The sequence below is a fragment of the Miscanthus floridulus genome, chromosome 14 (genome assembly GCF_019320115.1).
Source record: "Miscanthus floridulus cultivar M001 chromosome 14, ASM1932011v1, whole genome shotgun sequence".
Classification (NCBI taxonomy): domain Eukaryota; kingdom Viridiplantae; phylum Streptophyta; class Magnoliopsida; order Poales; family Poaceae; genus Miscanthus; species Miscanthus floridulus.
The window spans coordinates 13593737-13616398 of record NC_089593.1 but is presented as its reverse complement, the minus strand read 5'-3'; the positions used below and the strand labels follow the sequence as shown (position 1 = coordinate 13616398).

The window sequence follows — 22662 nt, the reverse complement described above, 5'->3', positions numbered from 1 at the left end:
TGAATTTGCAAGTAATTGTTTTGTAGTTCAATAGGGTGCAAGACGTGACTTAGACGAAGGCGACATGATGATCCCACGATCAACACCATAAGCAAGACCCTAGAAGCACAAGAGAAGACCCAAGATATCAAGCAAAGTCTAAGCACGAAGATGGGAACCAAGCCAGACGCAAGATTGTGAAGAAACAAGCTCGACAGAGGTGACTGGATGCGGCCCTATGAGGACCGAACGTGTCCGATTAGTTGCTTGGCAATTGTAGGCGTTAGCAATAGTTACCGGACACTGAGCGAGGCAGTGAACGGAAGTGATGGCTGGACGACCGGACGCACCAAGAAGTAGCGTCTGATCATGTCCAGAAAGGTTCTAGAGCGGTGCCAGCACGACCAGACACGTCCGATCGAGTGAGACAGGCCGATCAACGCGCGCGCTCCAACGGTTGGTAGGACCGGACATGTCCGATCGGGATATGATAAGCGTCTGGTCACTAGCAGAAAGTTAGGTCTCGGGTCCAACGGCTAGTTCTCACTTGTGGGCCTATAAATAGACCCCCAACCGGTCATTTGAGATGTGGAGAGTTGAGGAAACATACCAAGGGTGTTGATACACTACTTTAGTGATCTCCACTTGCATAGTGCTCAATGATACACTCGGTGATTAGCGTAGGTACTTTGCGAAGTGCTTAGGTTTGTTAGACCACCGCTTATGCGCTTGCTCTAGGTTTAGGCCTAGTGTTTAGTGAGGTTTGTACACCTCTTACCACTCGGTGCTTGCGCGCACCATTGTTGTACATCGGAGGGGCTTGTAGTCTTGCGAGATCACACCAACCGCGTTTGTGGTGTGGCCGCTACCATATACCGAAGGGAATAAGGCCTGCGGAGGTTCGGCTAGAAGCTTGATAGTGAAGACGGCGGGGAGTGGTCCGAGAGAGGCTTGCCGGAAGGTACAATGGAGAACCACTTGCACGTGGGGAAGGCTCGGGCTATCCACAGAGTTACTTGACCGGGAGCTTGGCCCTTGTGAGGGATTCCTTGCGAGGGGCTCCAACGAGGACTAGGGGGAAGCTTGCGCGCTTCTCGATACCTTGGTAAAAATACTAGAGTTGTCGACGGGAGTTTGCATATCTCTACCTTACTGTTTAGCTTCCGCATTTACATTCCAATCTTGGTTTGTGCTTTACTTTCCTAGCTTAGTGATAGGCTAGTTGGTAGGTTTGGAACCTAGGATGCATAACTCCTTTTTGCGGTAGAGATAGCAACTCACTAACAAAATTGTAGTTGCACATTTAGATAGTTTATCTTTTGCATATGTTTTTGCTCTGGATAGAAAAAGAGGTCATAGTTTAGAGTTAGAATTTTAAGTAGCCTAATTCACCCCCCTCTTAGGTGTCACGGTCCCTTACAATGCAGAATGGACCTCTTGGCCTATCCCACTTCCCATTGTTACTTTGCACCAAATTGAGCGAAGGACGATTACAAATGAGAGCTAAATCTAGCCTAGCCTTCACATTATCTTTGGTCTTATCTCATATATCGAAGCATGTGTTCCATATGGCTTTAGCCATATTCTTTTCATTGTGCATCACAACAATATTGTGAGGTAGAAGAAGCTTCTAGAAATATGGAAGCTACCTAAAGCAAAGTACATGTGTCCAATTATGCAATTTTCCATAGGTTGCTGAAGCACCTACAAATCTATCCAAATGGCATTGCATTTCCTCTCCTGTTAAGCGATTAGGAGGCTCATAAAAAACCCTAGTGTTCTTACAGAATGCATTTGCTTGTTGTCTAAATTCATGATCAATAGGCAGGAACCACCTGTGGCAATCAAACCAACAAGCCTTATGACCATTACGTAGTGTGAAACCTTTGCACCCATATCCATATGGGCATGTCAATCTACCATGCGTGCTCCATCCAACAAAGTCACCATATGCCATGAAGTCATGTACAGACCAAAGGTAGGCTGCCCTTAATTTAAATTCTTTCTTTACCGAAGCATCCCAAGAATTAACCCCTACACATAGTTCCTGAAGTTCATTGACTAAGGGCTGCATTAGAATGTTCAACTTTTTACTAGGGTGCTTAGGACCAGAAACAACAAGGGAGAGGAAAATATACTCATGCCTTAAGAGTGTGCCAAGAGGCAAGTTTAGTGGGGTCACAAAGACTGGCCAACATGAATAAGGAGCAGAATTTAGATAAAATGGTGTGAAACCATCAGTTGCGCTAGTCGCACATTTCTTCTATCCGATGCAAAGTCGGGGTAGTCTTTATCAAATTGCTGCCAAGCTTCTCCATCACAAGGGTGCACCATTTTACCACTCGTTGAGGGACTAGGTGCATGCATTAGTTTGGCTGTTTTGGCATGTAGATACAACCTTTGCAGCCTATCTTTGATGGGAAGATAACGCAAAACTTTGCGTGGAACTTTCTTCCCACCATCCTCATATCGATTGGCACCACAAAAATCACAATTCTCTTTATTCTTATTATCTTTATACAAAAGCATGCAATTGTTGTAGCAAACATCAATTTTCACATATGGCATACCAATACCCTCTAATAGTTTCCTTGATTGGTAGAAGTCATTAGGTAGCTTAGAATCTAGAGGAAGAAGTTCATGTACAATATCTAAGACGTCATCATATTCTGCAATAGACATGTTGTATCGTGACTTTACAGCAAACAATCGAACAACCGCGGACATGCATGAGTGTTTGGTTTTCTCATGCACCAACTCATCTGCACTAGCGACCATCCTATAGAAAGCTTTAGCATATGGTGTTGGTTCATCTACTGTAGGTGGATGAGCTCTAGCTAGATCAACTAACATTTCATCCATATGGTTGGTCTCATCAAAACCCTATCTATTTGCTGCATTGTCAAATTCAGCATGACTAACAATCCCGTCTCCATGCTCTATCCATGTTGCATAGTCTTCCTTAAAACCATGCCTACACAGGTGCAATTCTATAGTATTTCTAGGGTGTCTAAAATAATTCTAGCACTTGGCACAAGGACACTTGATGGTACCATTTTTAGCTACACTCGGAAATGCAAATGCTTGATTCAAGAACTCAGTGCTTTGATTAATCCATGCATTAGAGGGAGCTTTACCATGCTGCTAACCACTATACATCCATGTTTGGTTTGACATGTTAATAAGTTCTGTATTGAAAGATTAATATATTAGATATCATATTTTCTGTGTACTATTATTTTAGATAACAAAACAAACACATAATACAATGTACACCACATGAAAATCAAGCATACACTATCTTTAAGATACACTATGATAGATCAAGAAGCAACCAAAGATTTTTTTTATTAGTATAAAACTAAGGTAAAGTTTTCCCTAAAACGAACTGGATTAACCTTCTTTAACGTTGTTTAAGTCAAATTCTCACTAAACTGAAGCATAGCCAAATGCCACAAGTAGGCTAACCTTGATTTTGGAAGCAGGAAGCTCCTCACGGGCCCTTCACCTCCGGCATGGATCCTCAGTCATGGCCTTCTCTAGATCTAGTGTCACTGCCTCCGCTGCCGACCTCTGCTGCTTGCAGGCATGGAGTAGGGGCAGCAGAAGTGTCTTTCTCGGTGGAGACTGAATGTAACACCATAAAATTTTGACCTAGTTTAAAAACCACTAAAAATTTGAACTTTTTAAAACTTTGCCTAATAACCTAATCACCTAAGTAAATAACCTAGTAATTAGTAATGAATAGGCCAACCTAGAAATAAAACTATAGTGTAGAAATGTGTGCTTGAGTGTTTGCTTGTTTGCTTGAGCATATGGTGGCATACCTTGCATATATGCATGTTCAAATTTGAATTCAAATTGCATTTAAACATAGAATAGGAAATCTGGGAAAAAGAAAAAGGAAAGGAAAATGGAAAATGAGCAATGGGCTCATTCCTCCCCCTCGGCCCATGGTAGTAGCGGCAGCAGCCCAACCCTTCTCCCTCTTCCCCCTCTCCCCTCCACAACTGGGCCAGCCCATCACCGTGCCACGGCCCATGCCGCGCCCGCCTCCTCTCTCCCCCTCTCTCACCCACTGACGTGTGGGACCTGACCGTTAGGCCCGTCGTCTACCTTGGGCCAGCGACGCGAATACCGCGTTGCCACCTAAGCTAGCTGGCCCTACCGCCACCACCTCGCCTCAACGATGCAACAAGGCTCACGAAGACCTTTTCGCGAGCCCACACCACCTCTCCTCCCTCCTCTCTCTCCTCACTGCTCCTCCCTCGACATGTGGCGGCGAGCTCACCTCACTGTACCGCCATGGATGAGCCCGAGCTCTCCCAGCTACATGCGTGGGCAAGCCCGTAGTGTGGCGAACGGACCTAGTGGAATTAGGCACGTGTGCGTGCCCCGGTGAGCTCAGCGGGCGAGAAAATATCTCGCTGCTGGAATTGACATGGCCGGCCTATAAATAGGCCCGGCCATTGCCGCTCCGACCTCATGCTCCTCCCCACCAGCTCTGCCTTGAGCTGGAACACCTCATCTCCCCCTCCCCTCCCCTTTCCTCTCCTCCTTCTTCCACTGTTTTGGTCTTCCCTAAATCTGCGCCATTGATGCCGCCTTCCTCCATCTCCCTCTCCGCTGCTCCATTGTCCGATTGGGTTAGTAGGTGAGTCCCTGAGCTCCTCCTCCTTCTTTTGCTCTAGCTGGTTAGTAGTGTAGGCCCCTGTGTAGTGCTACCACCGTGCACCATGCTCTGCCATGCCATCATACCCGCCAGCTAGCCGATGGCAAGGCTCGGCCGAGCTCTAGAGTACCCTGTCGCACTCACCTTTCACCCCCGATCATGCACGCGTAGTTAGCTAGGTTTGTTAAGGCCACTTGGGCTGTTTCCATGGAGCGGCGCCGCCATGGAACTTCTGGCAAGCCGGCACCGCCACCTCGGGCACCCGCTGTTGCCGGCAGGGCCACCACCGGTGATGACATGGTCACCTAAGCCCCGTCCACCCTTCACCCATCACCACCGAGGCCCAACGTCGCTGGCATAACCAACTCAGACGAGCTCAGCGCCTTCTCCCCTATTCCGTCATAGGCGTGGCCATCCCAGCCGTCATCGTCTCCCCTCACTCCTTCTCTCTCTCTGTATCATGGGACCGGACAGCAACGACGTTGCCGTCACCGTCCCGTCCTGTCCTGTCCTCTCCCTCTCTCTTTCTCCCTTTGTCACATGGGCCCATGACCGTAACGCCATTGGTGCCGTCACCACTGACGTGGCGGCCTGGCCCACCTATCATACACATGCACACATGTCACACGCACACAGAGCTGGGTACAGTTAGGAAAATACTAGGTGCACCCGGTTATTGTACATAGAAGGCTATAAAACCACTTTCCAAGCTTAGAAAAATTCCCAGAAAATTTGTAAATAAACTAGATGCATTAAGGAATTTAACCATATAGTTTGCACATATTTTCATGCACCATAAATACATATAAAATTCCATCTAGATAATTAGCTATGAAATAAACTTATAAAATGCATATCTTCTGCATCCTAACTACATTTTAGGTGAAACCACTTCTATGTTTGCTTTTCCCCTTTTCTTTTGCTTTGGCGGTAGTCTTATGCGATAGCTATGCCGACAGACGACGGTGACTATTGGGAAACTGAGGACCCTGACTACAATATTGTGCCAGAAGAAGTCAACAGCGAAGGCAAGTCCTAGCTCCCCTCTCCCTCTACCATCTTGCTTAACCATTAATTAATAAATAACTTGCTATCATGAAATATAAGCTCGAATAATGAGAAATGTTGGAATAAGATAAATGTTTATCTACTTATTTTATGAGCTCCAATACACTGAAGAACTTAAGGATAAAAATGACTAGAACTTAAAACTTGGTAAACCTAACAACTAAACACCGATAGGGGGCGAGCGGGGATAGCTTATGTGGGATAAGTTATCTTGGCGGGAGTGCCTAGATAGGGTTCTTGGGGAGATGCTCGTCTTGGTCACATAAGGACCGATTCGTAGTCCCTCGTGTCTAGTGAGATGTTATGTACAGCCACATGTCTATATGGGTAGACTGGATCCCACACCCCATTGGGCGGAAGTATAATACCTACTAGGAGGCCGGTGTAGGCAACGGAAGGAGTAGACATGGATGCTATGTGATCTTCCATGGTCCGGTTAGCGTGGATGCTAGGTGATCTTCCACGTTAAGCCCCTTGATTTTGTCCACGCTCGAGCCCGTGACTATTATTGATTTTGTGGTGATTTGGTATCATCATGTTGGGATGATTAGGTATCATCCTGGTTTTGTGTTTTCCAACCCCTAAGAAGTCATAGTAGGGTTATATGAAAGTCTAGGGTAGCACCCAAGCAGGTACGGGGTATCATTAGGTCTATTTCAACCACTAATCATGGAAGGGATAGTGCCTATCATGTGGGAAAATGTGTACACCTCTGCAGAGTCACTTAAATCAATTCGAATAGCCACGTCCTTGGAATGAGTAGATGCTAGGTCAGGATACTATGATTAGCTTTACTTTTATGTGTAATGAAACTGGTAGCTAACAGGAGATAACACTAACCTAGGAACTAGCTGGGATGGTAAGGCCCAACTAGGATCCAACCCTTAATTATAACCACCACCACACCTCTATTTCCACCCTATGGTTAGGGCATGATGAGTACATAAGTACTCACCTGTTGTTGACACACACAGACTTTGGCACCGAAGAAGACCAAGGTTATGATGAGGAAGCGCATCATGACGACTAGGAGTTATGTGAAGAGTCCAAACGTAGGAGACGACATCGAAGCTAGGGTTTCGGTCGCGCTCGAGCTTGCCTATGGAATAGGTTATCGCTACGCTATAGAGTACCATCATATTAGAAACCACCATGAATAAGTGTCGTCCCGCGGCAATAGTTTTCCGCTAGCTATGTAAGCCTACAACTACGCCATTCAGGCTACGGTTGTAAGACTCTTATTAGATATTAATAAAGCTCAAAACCTTTCGTTTTAGCTGTGTATCAATTCAATTGATTTTGTGCGTACTTGTGCGTGATCCTGGCGCAAGTACAGATGCACCTAGGACTCTGAGAAATGAGGGGCCGACAGAGTGGTATCAGAGCCGAGCTTGACCATAGGACGAAGCCCTAGGTTTGGAACACGTTTTATAACAGTAGTTTTAGTAGGAATGATAGCACACCTGTTGGTAATGCTATAACAATGAACCTTTCCTATTGTCACTTCAATTTTTGTTGCAAAATGTTTCTCACCCATGTGGTGAAATTTTGCAGACATGGAGGACATGTGGATTCGTTCGGACTGCTTGACCATTGGAGGCTTCCCACCACTCCTCTAGGAGACGCTTCAGCACCTTGGAGTTAATGAGCGCCCCTTGTACTATGGTCACGAGTACGAGAAGGATGGAATGTCCATGTGCGAAGTGCACCTGCATATTACTAAGCATCCGTTAAGTACTGGTTCCAGGGTCAGATGCATCCTAGCAAAAGGAAAAGAACTAAGTGACACATGTCAGATTGCAGCAAGACGAGCTCTCATGGATATCTGTCAGAAATATGAAGCGGAGATCGACAACACCCATGCAAGACTTTTTCCAGTGATGGATCAGACCTCTGTTATTTGGCATAAGAAGATCAAAGCCATGGAAAAGGTGGAGCCCCGGTCACCTATATACCCATTAATGACCACTGCCAAGTACCTACAAGCCCTTGACACTCTCTACATACATCAAGAGCAGGAATTTAAGATACAGACCATTAGACTTAAGGAAGCAAAAATAGAAGCATGAGCCTTAAGGATGGAGCTACTCCTGATAAACTCACAGCTATCAGCCACGAGGGAGGAAAAGGAACAGAACAGGCAGGAACTACAGAAGGCCCTCAAGCGTCCACAACAGAAGAAATGTTTGAGGAAGAGAAGAAAGAGAGCTTATTAAGGAACTAAGACAAAGAAGAAAACTGTTGGGGATGCAAATGCAATTGAACCACCTTAAGATGCGAAAGGATGTGCAAGTGAATCTAGTGATGGAACCTCTACGAGATTGCAGCTCTTGTAAAATAAATAATCGAGTTGTAGCACCTAGTAGTTATGCCTAGTACCCTAGTAGTAGTAGTACGCTTAGTAGTGCTTCGATGTCACTAGAGTACGAGTAGTCACGAAGCACCATCCTAGAAGTTAATGTGTATGATGCACCCTTGTGTCATATATATGTAACTGTCCTGTGATGTAGTATGTTGTGTGTTTATGCTTGTTTTGTCTATTTGTTTTCTTTCCCTAATGAAAACCTAGAGGATGTCTTCTCATCCTTGTTGTTCCACAGCAATAGATGGAAAGAAGATTCGATAGGATTCATGAACACCGCAGAAGGGCCACCGAAAGGCAGGTTCCAGAAATAGAGGAACAAGCTGCACCACCTAGTGGCAGGCAAACTAGAGGCAATCACGGCCATCATGATCAGAGGCATGGGTAACCTCAGGAAAATAATATACCAGTTATAGAAGAAGTACAAGAAGAAGGCGAAGATGAAGTAGAGCAGACTATTGGAAATTATTCAGTGCAAGGAGAAGAACCACTACCACCTCCACCCACCTTGGCAGAAATAATGGATAGACAGACATGACTATTGGAAAATCTTGCAAGAAGACTAGACAATGGAAATGGACAAGGCAAAATGGCATCTTTTATGAGACTTCACCCGCTGACTTTAGGTAGTGCAAAAGAAGGCCCACTTGCAGTAGATGATTGGTTGCGCGCCATTACCAAAAAGTTAAATGCAGTAAGAGCCACTGATGAAGAGAAGGTCAACTTAGCTACCCATCAACTAGTAGGAGCAGCTGGTGAATGGTTGGAAAACTATCAAGATGTTGCTAGTGAACCGGACGCTATCACATGGCAACATTTTGTGGAAGCATTTCGTGAATACCATCGAAGCTAGGGTTTTGGCTACGCTCGAGCTTGCCTGTGGAAAAGGTTATCGCTACGCTGTAGAGTACCATCGTATTAGAAACCACCATGAATAAGTGCTGCCCCGCGGCAATAGTTTTCCACTAGCTCTGTAAGCCTACAACTACGCCATTCATGCTACGGTTGTAAGACTCTTATTAGATATTAATAAAGCTCAGAACCTTTCTTTTTAGCGATGTACCAATTCTATTGATTTTGTGCGTACTTGTGCGTGATCCTGGCGCAAGCACAGATGCACCTAGGACTCTCAAAAATAAGGGGCCGACACTGAAGAGGATCCGAGTGGTGTCCAGGGGAGCCACGGAGTCCTATCCAATGTCCGGGGCGGCATCCTATCCGTCGGCGTGGGGTGGAGGAACCATATGGGAGCTGCGGTGGCGTGGAGTCGAGGAGGGGCGGATATGGCGGCGTCGGGGAGGACACAGAGGAGCGGTGTGGGGGAGGGCACAGAGGAGCGGTGGCGTTGGGAGGGAGCGGCGTGGGGGAGGGCACAGAGGAGCGGCGTGGGGAGGGCGCGGAGGAGCAGCAGTGTTCGGAGGGAGCGGCATGGGGAGGGCATGGCGTGGGAGAGCGGCGGCATGGGGAGGAGTCGCAACCCGCGACAAAAATGCGGCGCCTGGGGTGGGTCTGTCCGGGTGCGGCAGCTAAAGGGATAGGGTTTGGCTTTTTTTTCTTTTTTTCCCCAACCTGAATGGGCCTCTTGACATGCAGGCAGGAGGAAAAATTTTGGCGGGCCAAAAGCCCGCCTCTCAATCTTTAGAGGGATGGTAGGAAAGTTCCGGCGGGCTTTTTTCTTTTAATGTAACGTTTTCGCGCCCAAGATAATTTCCCTGTGAGTAATTTTAAGAACCGTGAGGGAAAATACACAAACCGCCAGGGTAATTAATTATCCTGACGGTTTCTTAAACTCACATGTTAATAAGATTTTTCCCTGATGGTTACACATTTTCCATGTGTGTTTTACGAAAACCATAAAAAAATACATTTGCCCTGACGGTTTTCTCAATAACCATAAAAAAATTGAAATCGTCAGGAAATTTGGGCTTTCCAGTAGTGTAGACACCTTGGTGGTGATTGGAAGCTTGGTGATTGTGGGAGGCCCAAGTGATGTTGTGAGCGGTTGATTGTGGGTGATTCACCATGTCAAAGTGACAAAGAATCAGCGTGTAGAGAGCACTTGATCCTTGCATGGATCACAGGGGAGCTATACCCTTGCATGGGTGCTCCACGAGGACTAGTGGGGAGTGCTGACTCTCCTAGACCTCAGGAAAACATCGCCATGCCTATCCCTCTCTTTATGTTAAGCATTTACATTTGTGTAATTTTATTCATGCCTTTACATTATTATAATTGTCATGCTAGTGTAGGATTGAAACTAGGTTGCAAAACTCTAGTGCATAGGATAGAAACACCATTAGGCACAAGAGGCAAACATGATGTTAAACTATGAGGGAATATAAGGCAGCGCATCATGCATGCATGCATATAGATGGCCAAATGGGCAACACGGCTCAACATGGCCCTAGCCCATTTAGGCATGAGCCCGATAGGCATGGATGACTTAATGAGCCGTGCAGGTGTCATGCCACCCGACGAACTCAACACGGGCCGTAGCACGACATTAGGTGCGATTAAGCGTGCTGTGTTAGCCCATTAAGCCCAATGGATCGTGCTGACCCGTTAAATCAAAACATGTCAGATAGAATCAATAAAAGACATAAGACTACAAAATCTTTTACATATTCACAGATCCATCATGAAATTCATGTGCATGTCACAAATCAATCGGATACAATCACAAATCAGAGAATGGATGAAGAGAGGAGATCGAAGAGGTCAGCCGCCACTTTTGACGAAGCTGACGGGAATGCCGCGTCGCCACCTCTAAGCGAGCGAGCTAGGCCACCGGTCCGCTGCCAGGGCCGATGTGTGAGCTAGCCTCAAGGGCTGGTTGCCGCGTGAGATGGCCGCCATGCGAGCTGCATGTTTCCTGGATGGTGTCGGCTGGGGGAATGGAAAGGGGAAGAAACAAAGAAAGATAGGAGACTAGGATAGAGAGTGATTCTTATATATCTAGGACTTCTATTTGATGGAATGATCTGCAAAATAAAACGGGCTATGCTCGTGCTGGCACTATGGGCCGAGGTAGCAGCCCAATTAAGCACAACAATAGCCATCAGGCCATGCTGAATCAGGTCGTGCCGTGCCATCTGTTAGGCCCAGCCCATATATATCTAGCCATCTATACCTGCATATATATAATATCTAGAAGATGCCCTGCTCGTTGCCGTGGGAATTGCAAAGAATTTGGAATGAAATTAAGCGGACATGATGTATGTGCATAGCTTGCAATTAATAGGTTAGAAATTAGTGGAATGACATGGTGATTAGTGGGAGATGATGTGGATAGTTAGTAGAGGATGACGTGGATGTCTTGCATGTTGAGATAGACTTGTAGTGGGGATTAGCTTTATAAGAGATAGAGATATAGATTGCTGGAAGTGCATCAAAAGATTAAGAGAGAAAGATGGAGGAATTGTATGAGTAGCTAGGAAAGTGTTTGCAACTGCTTCCATGTTTTGTTGGGTGTTTTGGGGAAGAGGTGCCCTCTCTTTCAGTAGCACGAACGATCGATCCAATAGCCTTTTGTTGGGCAAGTAGTACAACCAACGACAGTAGCCAGTGGTGTGACTGCCGACCACGCTTCCTTAGCGTTGCTTACACGGAAGGCACAAAGCTCCTCCTAATACGAGAGAGCGCGATGCAGCTCCACTCTCCATACGCTTTCGATGAAACTTTCGCAGCTGCATGCACTACCGGAATCGAAGGATTTACCGAGTGTCAGATTCTTTGCCGAGTGTATTTTATCGGACACTCAGCAAATCATCTCTTTGCCGAGTGCCAAACTAAAAACATTCGGCAAAGATTCTGACACTCAGCAAACTTGCCTTACTAAAAAACACTCGGCAAACATTCTGACACTCGCAATTCTACTAAAAAACACCCGGCAAACTCTGGCACTCGGCAAATATGGGAAAAACACTCGGCAAATTACGGCACTCGGCAAACATCGCGCCACGTGTCCCTCCATTGCCCTTTTGCCGAGTGTCCGTTGGGCAACACTCGACAAACAATTTATTTATTTTTTCTCATTTGACCTTGAAATTTTTTTTTGTACTCAACAAACAATATAGCATAATCCATGTTAAAATTTAGCATTTTTTGGATCTATTTGCTAGTTTTAATTCATTAAATGCATTCTAGGAATTTAATTGATTTACGTCAAATTTGATCTATAAGTGCATGAAATAATAGAATAAAATGGGTAGAAAAATCATATTCATTTTGTCAAGTCTATTTTTTGGCCTTACCGAAGAAATGAAAAGAAATTTGAAACATCTAGGTGCCAACACTCGACCATCGACATGTAGCTTATTGGTTTTTTAATTATAAAAAATCCAAACGAAGTCTGAAAAACATAGGACTTGCCATTGTATCGTGATATGATACGTAGAGGCTATGGTAAAAAATTGAGAAGATTTCGGAAAAGTTGTAACGTACATTGCTTAGAAACCAAAGCATCTCTAAGGAAGAATTGTGGTATTGAGAGAGAACGGAACAGGTTTGAAGGCAAAGTGACGGTTCAATCATTGTTTGACCTTGAAACTTTTTCTATACATTAGATTGAGCTCAAACTTTCTGAGCTTGCTATTTTTCCCCTCCCATGAAAAGAGAAAAATAAATAAATAATATAAAAAATAGGAGGTTTGTTGAGTGTCAAACAAAAACACTCGGTAAATAGGGGGTTTACCGAGTGTCACAACAAAAACACTCGGCAAACAGAGAGGTTTGCTGAGTGTCCCAAAAAAACACTCAGTAAAGAAAAAAAAATGACCCACCCCTAAAATCTCCCACCCGCCCCTCCCCTCCCTCACGACGCACACACCCCCTCCCCTCCCTCCCAGCTCACTCCCACCTCCCATCCTCTCCCGCGTGCGGCCAGCCCACTCCCCTCCTCCCGCCGGCGGCCGGCCCCTCCCTTCCCCCTCTTCCCCGGAGCTGGCCCCTCCCCTCCGGATCCGGCCCCGCCGCCTCCCTCCCTCCTGGATTCACTACGTGAAAAACGGTTTGTAGCAACGGGATAAATTTTTTGTAGGGGCGGCTCGTGATGGAGCCACCCCTACAGTGGCATGCTAGGGAGCCCAGAGATCAGCCACCCCTACAAATGGAACAGCAGGGGCGGCTGGTGATACGAGCCACCTCTACAAATGGGTCTGATTTGTAGGGACGACTCACTCACCAGCTGGCCCAGGTGTTTCTATTTGTAGGGGCGGCTGATAATACGAGCCGCCCCTACAAATGCATAGCCGCCCCTACTAAGGCCCGTGTGGCTACTCGAAGCCCAGCATGGCCCAAACAGAGAAACCCTAATGGCCAAGCGATGTCAGCCATTGATCTAAGATGGATGGCTGAGATCTGACCGACTGAAAATGAACTCATATAAAATCCAGCCAAACCCTAATGCCCCCACTCTCTTCACTCCCTCTCCTCTCCTCCTTACACCCAGCAGCCATTGGCATCCAGGGAGAGAGAGAGAGAAATGAAATGCATGGCCGTGGCGGCTCCCACGGTGCAGCGGCGACCCGAGCGTACGTGCAACGGACACGGGCGACGCCGGACCTTAGGTGCAAGGCGCCGGCGGAGGTGGCACGAAGGAGGAGCGGCGGCGGCAGGTGGCGGTGCTGGAGCTACTGCTCGCGGCCGTCCGACGCTCCATGGTGGCGTGCAGGGGCTACCGAAGTTAGGTGGCAGGAGGAGGAGGACGATGCGACGGCGGCGCTCGGGGAGATGTAGATCGGCAGCGCTCGTGGGGCGGCCGCGCCGCTCTCACTCAGATCTGGCACAACCCTAAGCCATCGACGGTGAGAGGTACACCTTTGACCTCTCCTCTTACCAGCCTCTAGCATCGCGGTGACCCTCTCTCTCTGGCTGGAACTAGCAGATCATTCATCCACGCGGGGAGATCCGAGGAGGTTCCGTCGAGATCTGAGGAGCAATAAAAACCTTGTTAATGATTGCCTACTCATTTCACCTTGCTAATGATTTTTAGTATTATAGATTCTGATGCCCAGTGTGCTGTTTTCCTTTCTTTGCAACAGAATATGCCATATTTGGAGATGATAAAATCCACCAACTAGAAAGTGAGTTCTTATTTTTTAATGTACTTGAGATAATCATTTGTGTATGAGATATATGTGATGAGCCTACTGTGTATGAGATGGAATTCAGTTACATAGATGTAATAAACACATAGTAGTATGAATTCAGGTAGATAAAAGTAACAAACACATAGCAGTATGAACATATTTTTTCTGTTTTATCTGCAGCTTGCAAATGGTTCACCAGGTCTGGGATGGCGGTAATATTAGATGGTGTGTCAGGTTGATACACATTTGATGAGCTGATCTCATGTTGACTACCTTCAGGACATATATAGAACTCAAGTAGCATCGTTTCTTCTTTCTATGAGCTCAGCCATGTCTTTGAAAAGTTGTTTTCCTAAAGAAGTGTCAGACTGTATATTTTTTGTCCAAATTGGCATAGCAAATCCCTGGAACTATATACAATAGGGAAGTGTGAATTATCAGTATCTTACTCAATGATTTTATTTATTGTGAATGGATAGATATCAGAAAGGTCAGCTCTGTCTCCATGACATATAGTTTGAAGCTTGGGATCTGCTCTGCAAAATTCTCCTTCACCTTCAAGCCACTCTTCAGTATTTGTACTGGTATGATCACTTTGTCCCCTTAGAACAAGAACTCTGCCTGTGTCTTTTGCAATCCCATTTGTCGCCCATGTATTTTGCCAAATGGAGCATAGGAGAGAAAAAGTTTTGAGAAACAGATCACACACAATGACTATATGACTGATGCCATGCCTGTGTTGTGTTAGTTATGTAGTTGGGTTGAATTTGGTATTGCTCTTTTATCATGCGAACCAACAACTTAAAATTACCAATTTTTATTCCTATATGCTTTCTTAGTCATATAAAGAAATAACATATGTATATATTCTACTTGCCTCTTTCGCATTGCCCATGGATATCAGTTGTGTGGCTGTATAAATCGTCAACGCCATGTGTTATCTGATTAGCAAGGGTCGCATCACTACCGGTCATTCATTTTTCTACTGAACTATTGCAGGTCATTTCATCTCCTGCCTTTTGTGTTACTACTGCTTGAGTCTTGACTGCCAGCGACCCACATGATCAAACCAATTGTTCAGAGGTTCCTTTCTTCTTCAGTATTTTATAATGTTATTGTATTGCAACGCCAAGCTGTCTTCACACCATCTATGTTTTACTGATGATTTGGTCCTCTAAACTATCAACCAGCATGAGTTCACAGCATCTAGTAATACTTCTCTTGATCAATGTGACATGCTAGATCTGTGTGATGAGCCTACTGTGTATGTGCTGGTGCTTCCATGTCAGGTCTATTACTTAAATATTGCTGGGGTACCCACCAGTGTGATGAATAAAAGAAAATGAAGTTCACATGTGGATAACTAAAATAGATATCGTCTAGTATTGGTCAAATGGAACTTCAACCGCAGGATTTGTACTTCCCAGTCCTTTCATTTTGTCATTTTGTTTTGCTATTCAACTTATTCACATGCAGCAGGGTGACTTGATCATCTGCAGATGAGAGACTCCATGGTAGAAGTAGAGTTGCATTGGAAAACAGGAACTATCAGAATCAAGCCACATGTTGAGGTGCTGGTGCTGGTCTCATTTCAAGACTGAATGGTTGTGTAGCATGTTGGTTGTTCATCTTTTAAAGTGTTTGCCTGTGCATACACTTAATTAGGTTGGTACTAACCTTTGGGTAGTTCTTAGTGGTGTGGATGTTGAGAGCTTTAGCTAGTACTAAATGGGTGCTAAATGTTTTGTACATCTTATATGTATTTACATTGATGCAAACAAGACATCTCTGTATGTAATGGATTTATGTGACTAATCTATCTGTCTATATATCCATGAGTAGTATATATGTTCTGGTCAGATTTGAATTATATATATATATATATGTTCTGGTCGAATTTGAATTGTAAATTTAAATTTTTTTTGGCGAAAAAATGTACTGTAGGGGCGGTTGGTACTGTAGCCGTCCCTACAAATCGATTTGTAGGGGCAGCTGATAACACTAGCCACCTCTACAAATTGATTTGTAGGGGCGGTCTGGGAACCGCCCCTATAAATACATGATTTGTAGAGACGGTTTGGTAGGGGCGGCTGTCCAAACCGCCCCTACAAACCATCTAAAACCGTCGCTACAAATCTGTTTTGGCATAGTGATTTACCCGGATCCGGCCGCCCCTTCCCTCCGGATCTGGCCCCGCCGCCTCCCTCCCTCCCTCCTCCCTCCGGATCCAGCGCCGCGGCATGGGTGGTGGTGGAGGTGGTGGCATGGATGGAGGCGGAGGCATGGGTGGCTGTGGTGCAGCCCTGTGCGCGGCTATGCGTAACGATGGCGCTTATGCACGCGACCTCAAGTGCGCGTGGCCGGGAGACGGCTCGAGATCGCACGGCGACGGTCAGCTGTCCTGACGCGCACGGCGGCGACGGCCAGGCCTATGGCCGCCGGTGAGATTCTTTATCGTAGTCTTAGGTTTAGAGTTCGATAGATTTGGAATTTGGGCATTTTTATTAGGGTTTATAATTTCGTCCAAATCCTCTCCCTCCTCCAAATTCGGCTGTCGACGCCTCCCTCCTCCACACGGAAGGGGACCATGTTGGCCTCAGCGTGGTTGCTGCCAGCGGGCGAAGAGAGGTAGGACACTGTGCCCGTCTGTCAGGTACCGCCGCCGCCCTAGGCCAAGCTTCCCATGTCTTCTTCGGGCCCGTTGCCGGTGACGGGAACCCACCACACCAGGTATGTCCGCTCCTTCTCTTCCCTTCCTGCTGTGCCAAATTGAGCACCGGAACCCTAACTTGAGCTATTTAGCTATTTGTATTCGGATCTGATGTAATCACAAGTGTGTACATGTATTATGCCTACTAACTTTGATATTTATTTTATCACCCATGTCAATTGGGTCTACGGTTTAGTGATCTCTCGTTAGCTTTGTATCTTGCTACATGGATTGACTTATTGTCAGTTCTACTACTTATATTTTTGTCTTAGTCCATATTGTTTTAGGTCATCTATTTACCCTCCTATAGAGTTGCAGAACACTGGAATTCGACAAATAAAAACTAAACTTTGTTTACTTCTGTGCAACTATGTGGATGCCTGGATGGTGTCTGCTCCAAGCCTTACAATTAAAACTTTTCGTTGCTAAGAAGCAAATAGATAGTTTATAGACATTCAGGAGCTTAAATATAATATTTTTTTCTTTTAGTCCATCTGTGATGCCATTATTCTCAAAGCCCACTATTTAACTATGAGTTGCTAATTTTGTCTCTCACTATAACAGAAGTATAACAAGCCCATATTGCTAGCGCAAAGGTAAATATCTCTTTCCAATGTTTTATCTCCTTTTGAATCTTACCGTACTCAGTAGACTGAATCTCAATTCACCTTTTTTACATACTGGGCCAAATTACTTGGAAGCTTTCATGATGAAACAGCCAAAGCATGGTGATTGATAATGGCCTTCTCAGTTTGCTTTGGAACTTCTCAAATACATGTTTAGCTTGTATATGCCACATTCTTATGTAAATTTGTTTATTTGCTCGGAATTTACGTTTTGAAATTCCATTGATTGAGACTTTATCAGCACATACTTATTCTTTAATCAATGGTTGTCACTTTAATTGGGCCAATGCTAGCTTACAATAGCAATAGGTGTATACCCTGTATTCAGTAGAGTATATATCATAGTGTTATAAGATTTGCTTCTTTTTTTTGCAATGTTTTAGTGACTGATACCATTTTTGTCCTGTTGCTTGTATTTCTATTTTTATGATTATGCTCACTACAATTATACCCTAGATCATTAGCATTCATTATGTTGGCAAAATTAGCTACCCAGCCTAAAACTCAGTACAACATGTATATCATTTCAGTGGCCTTGTTACCATTGATTTTGGACTAGCTTGCAGAAAAGCTATTTTTTTAGGCAGCTTGTAAGATATTTCTTTTCAAGTTTGGATAAGATTAAATTTTTTCTTGAGTTGTGAAGCAGGTGCACAGATATGCTGAGAAAAAATTTATTTTTTTTCTTTGGAAAATAGTTTTGCTGAGTGTAATTCCCAAAAACACTCGGTAAACAATAATGGTTTGCTGAGAAAAAAAAATTATTTTTTTCTTTGGAAAATATGTTTGCTGAGTGTAATTCCCAAAAACACTCGGCAAACAATAATGGTATGCTGAGATTTTTTTTTTTGAAAAATAGGTTTGCCGAGTGCAATTACAAAAAACACTCGGCAAACAATAATCCTTTGCCAAGTGTATTTTGGAAAAACACTAGGCAAATCACTTTTTTTTTTTGCTGAGTGTCAAATTTGACACTCGGCAAACTATTTGCCATGTGCGCGATAAAAAACACTCGGCAAATAGCTGTTTGCCGATACTGTACATGCCGTGTGCTTTTTGTCGAGTGTTTTTTTGTCTTTGCCGAGTGTGTGTGGCACACGGCAAAGTTACTGTTTCCGGTAATGATGCGATGCAAGGCAAAAAAAAAAAAACGACGTGACACGCATAGATGGACCCTGCTGCAAAAGCAGACAGACGCCTGCATCGTAACGTGTTTCAGTCGATTGCCATGAAAAACAGACAAACAAAAAAAGAATGAAAACACCCTCCGCTCCTGTTCCTCCTCACAAATACGATCCAATATGATCCGTGCAAAACCCCAGGTGCAGAGCGAGTCCTAGCGAGACCACCACGTGTGCATCACACAGAGGCGGGCGCGCGCCATCTTCGCCATGCGCGTGCTGAACGACAGCCGCGCCACCGTCGGCGCCGACGCATCATCGGCGGCGCCGCTGCTCGTCACGCCAGCGGCTGCGGCGGGAATGGTCGGCGAGGCCCAGCTGCAGCCGGCCGCGGCCGGAGCAGGGAGCGACGCTGGGTTCGACTCCGACATGGTCATCATCCTCGCCGCGCTGCTCTGCGTCCTCGTCTGCGCCCTGGGCCTCAACTCCCTCATCCATTACTGCCTCGTGCTCGACTTCGGCCGCACCACCCTCACCGTGGCTCCACCTGCACCTGCCGCCACCGCTACGGCTGCCGGTGCAGCCACTGGTACCGGGCTGAAGAAGAGGGAGCTGAGGAGGATACCCGTGGTGGTGTACGAGGCAAAGCCCGGCGCGTCGGCGACCGACTGTGCCATCTGCCTTGGCGAGTTCGACGACGGCGAGAGGGTGCGCGTGCTCCCGAGGTGCCACCACGGATTCCACGTGCAGTGCATCGATTTGTGGCTGGCCACGCACCCGTCTTGCCCGACTTGCCGGAACTCGCTCCGGATCCAGCAGGGCCTTCAAACTGGCAACGGCGACGGCGAGGCAACAACGGTGGAAGGGGAAGAGACATAGTGCCGCGCGGCGCGCGCAAAGGGTCGTTTATGGTTTGCAGTTTCTTGTATTTTCGTAGGGGCTAAAGTACAAAACACTTCACTTTGTTCTAAAAGGAAAAGGTCCAAATTACTCCTCTCAAATTTGGTCTATGTCTAGATAACCCCTGAACTAACATTTTTAGTTCAATTTACTCCCTCCAACTATTTCAATTGGTCCAATTTACACCTTGAAAAGATTTTTCATTTTTGTTTCTTTATGTACAAATTGTGTTTTAATTTTAAATTTTGTGAGTGATAGAGGAAATCACATTTTGTGTTAGAAAGATACATTATGAATTTTTCATCATTATATTTTCTATGACATCGTATATAGTGTTAATTTATTACTAAATTTCCTAAGCTATCAAAATAGTGGAGAAAATTAAGATATATTTTTAACATAACTTATGATGTGCAAAAATAACAAATCATCCAGTTAAGGGGTAAACTAGACCAACTAAAATAGTTGGAGGGTGTAAATTGAACCAAATGTTAGTTTTAAGGGGGTTATCTGGACATATACCAAACTTGGAGGGAGTAGTTTGGAGCTTTTCCTTCCTAAAATGTTTTGATATGTTTTTTCAGGTCTTATTACATATGTAAGATATAGGATTGACATTTTTTGTGAAAGAGCAAGGAGCTGGTGCAATGTGCCAACGTCTTTGTCACTTCGATTTGTTATTTGTTTGTTTCCTTGACTTTTGCAGATTTTTTTTCCCGGCCAATCCTTGGCGCAGAATTCCACATTAATTGATAGCCCTTCTCTTGCCAGGATGAGCATGGACCAGTAATCTAGATTCTGTTTTTGTTTAATTTAGTAAAGATGTCCACCTCTCCCTAGACCCAACTAGTTACAAATTGAAATTATCTAAGTTGGCAAGAAATTCTAAGTTATATCATGCCCCGGGAAAAGGTCCACCCTACACCCGATTTTCATGAGCATGTTATTATAAGAAAAATTCAGGTGTTTAGAGGAGTTCCACGATCGTGTTGTAAAAATCAGATAAAATATTCCTTCCTCATATCCGAATTTTACTTACACCAACTGTGCTAAAAAAAACTACACCAAAATAATCACCATAGCTCTACAAGTCTGAGTGTAAATTCTAGCATATATTGACAGTTATTAAACCTGAGCTGTGTGGGAGACAAGATTTTCACCCGAATTTTCCCTTCTATGCATGCTTATTCCCTTCTATACATACTATTTAGTAGGAAGAAGAAAGGAAAAGAAAGAGAAAAAAACCAAGTGTGGAGGTCTTGGCTCTTCCAGTTGATGCTCTTCCTTCATTCTCAGATGGTTCCACTTTTCACTTCTCACGCAAAACTTGAAAGTTTTTAAGAAAGCACACCCATTAACACAAGCCAACAAAAAGGCCCAAGGTGATAAAATCGTAGAAAAAGTCCACTACTCTCTCCTCAGACCACAACTACCTCAACAATAACCTTTGCCAAGGTATAATGGAAATTAAATGCTATATTACGATATCCATACGTCAAATAGCTAGCTTGCTAGCACAATAAGGATTTTGACATGTGGTTTACACGAGTGGTCTGATAGGTCGTCCACTTGCATTGTCCAGATAGAGCGATGCAGGCATGACAGTTAACACTAGTTACCATCCTAACTTTGTAATAAGAGTGCTCTCAGAATATCCTCTCTCTCCTGAGATAACAAGTGTATTTTGAATGGGAGAAATCGACGGGATGACAGCTCCGGCGCCCGCGCCCCATCCTGCCCAATCTGCCACGCCCGTTACCATTCAGCCCTTGGCCACTAGTAGAGAACAGACATTTGATCCTCGGTCAAAATAGGTTCTAGTCCCGGAATTTTTTGCGCCCAGGACTAAAAATACCTTTAGTCCCGGTTGGTGGCTTCAGCCGGGACTAAAGGTCCCTGCCCAATGGCTACTGCGCCAGACAGAGGTGGCAGGGACCTTTAGTCCCGGTTGGAGCCACCAACCGGGACTAAAGGTATACTTTTACTCCCGGTTGGTGGCTCCAACCAGGAGTAAAGGTCTACTCTCGGGCCGTGGCTGCACCCGGGGTTAGAAAGTTACCTTTAGTACCGGTTGGAGCCACCAACCGGGACTAAATGTCCCCCCCTTTATATATCGGCCGTCTCCTTCTTCCTCCCCGAGCTCGAGCTCAGCACATTTTGAAGCTCATTGCACTAGTGTTCTTGCTTCCTCCCTCCCTCCATTGTTCCTCCATCCATTCTTCGATTCCTCCGTCGATTTCTTCGATTCCTCCGTCAATTCTTCAGTTATAAAGGTTACCAATCTCATACTCTCATTTTTCACCATTGTCTTATGTCATTTTGTTCACTATATATATATGGTTCTTTATTGTGGTTTTTTTCATTTGTAAGCAATTTGAGCTCAAAATCACTTCAAGCTTGCATATTTACATGAAAGAAGGTTAAAGTATATATAAATATAAACTTAGAAAATAGTTAGAAAATTATAGAAAATTCGTACTTCTACAAGTGTCCAGATCGCAATGTGAGTTATTTTATCGTATTTAATGATTATGGTTAGTTTATACCTATTTTCATGATGGTTGTCATTAAAGTTCTAATTTTTTGTTTTAATTTCAGTGGGATGGCAGTGGACGATGTTCAGGCTTCTACTGGGAGGAAGAGTATGTTGAACTCGTGCAAAAATATCTTGCACAACAGGCAGATACGGCGGCTAATGAGGCAGTGATTCAGCCGAAGAAGCCCAAAGATGTTGCACAATCGGGGGATCTGTCTGTTTTAGTTGAGATTGGTCGCGAAATCCTTGTGCTCCTGAAATGTATTTTAGCTTTAGTTCTTTTAGTGGTAGTTGGGATTGTCTACATTGTAGCGATGCTTTCATAAATTTGTATCTTTTGTGGTGGCACGCATGTTGTATAAATAATTAATTATGATCTAGGTTTTAATATGGTATTTATGTCATGTAATGCAGATGAGCCGGCATTGGATGTATAATGCTGATCACCGCTCCCAAGAGTTCATTGACGGCGTGCATTCTTTGTTACGTGCGGCCGAGGCAAACAAACACGACGGTTTCATGTGCTGCCCATGTGCCATATGTAAGAATACGGTGGAATATCCTTGCTCAAGGACTCTTCATTCACACTTGTTCAAGTC

The 22662-nt window shown here is 44.9% G+C and overlaps 1 pseudogene; it reads left to right on the top strand.

Annotated features, from left to right (window-relative positions):
• The first annotated feature begins 18760 nt into the window (after positions 1-18760).
• LOC136505626 (RING-H2 finger protein ATL74-like) lies at positions 18761-20144 on the top strand (annotated as a pseudogene).
• The last annotated feature ends 2518 nt before the right edge of the window (positions 20145-22662 follow it).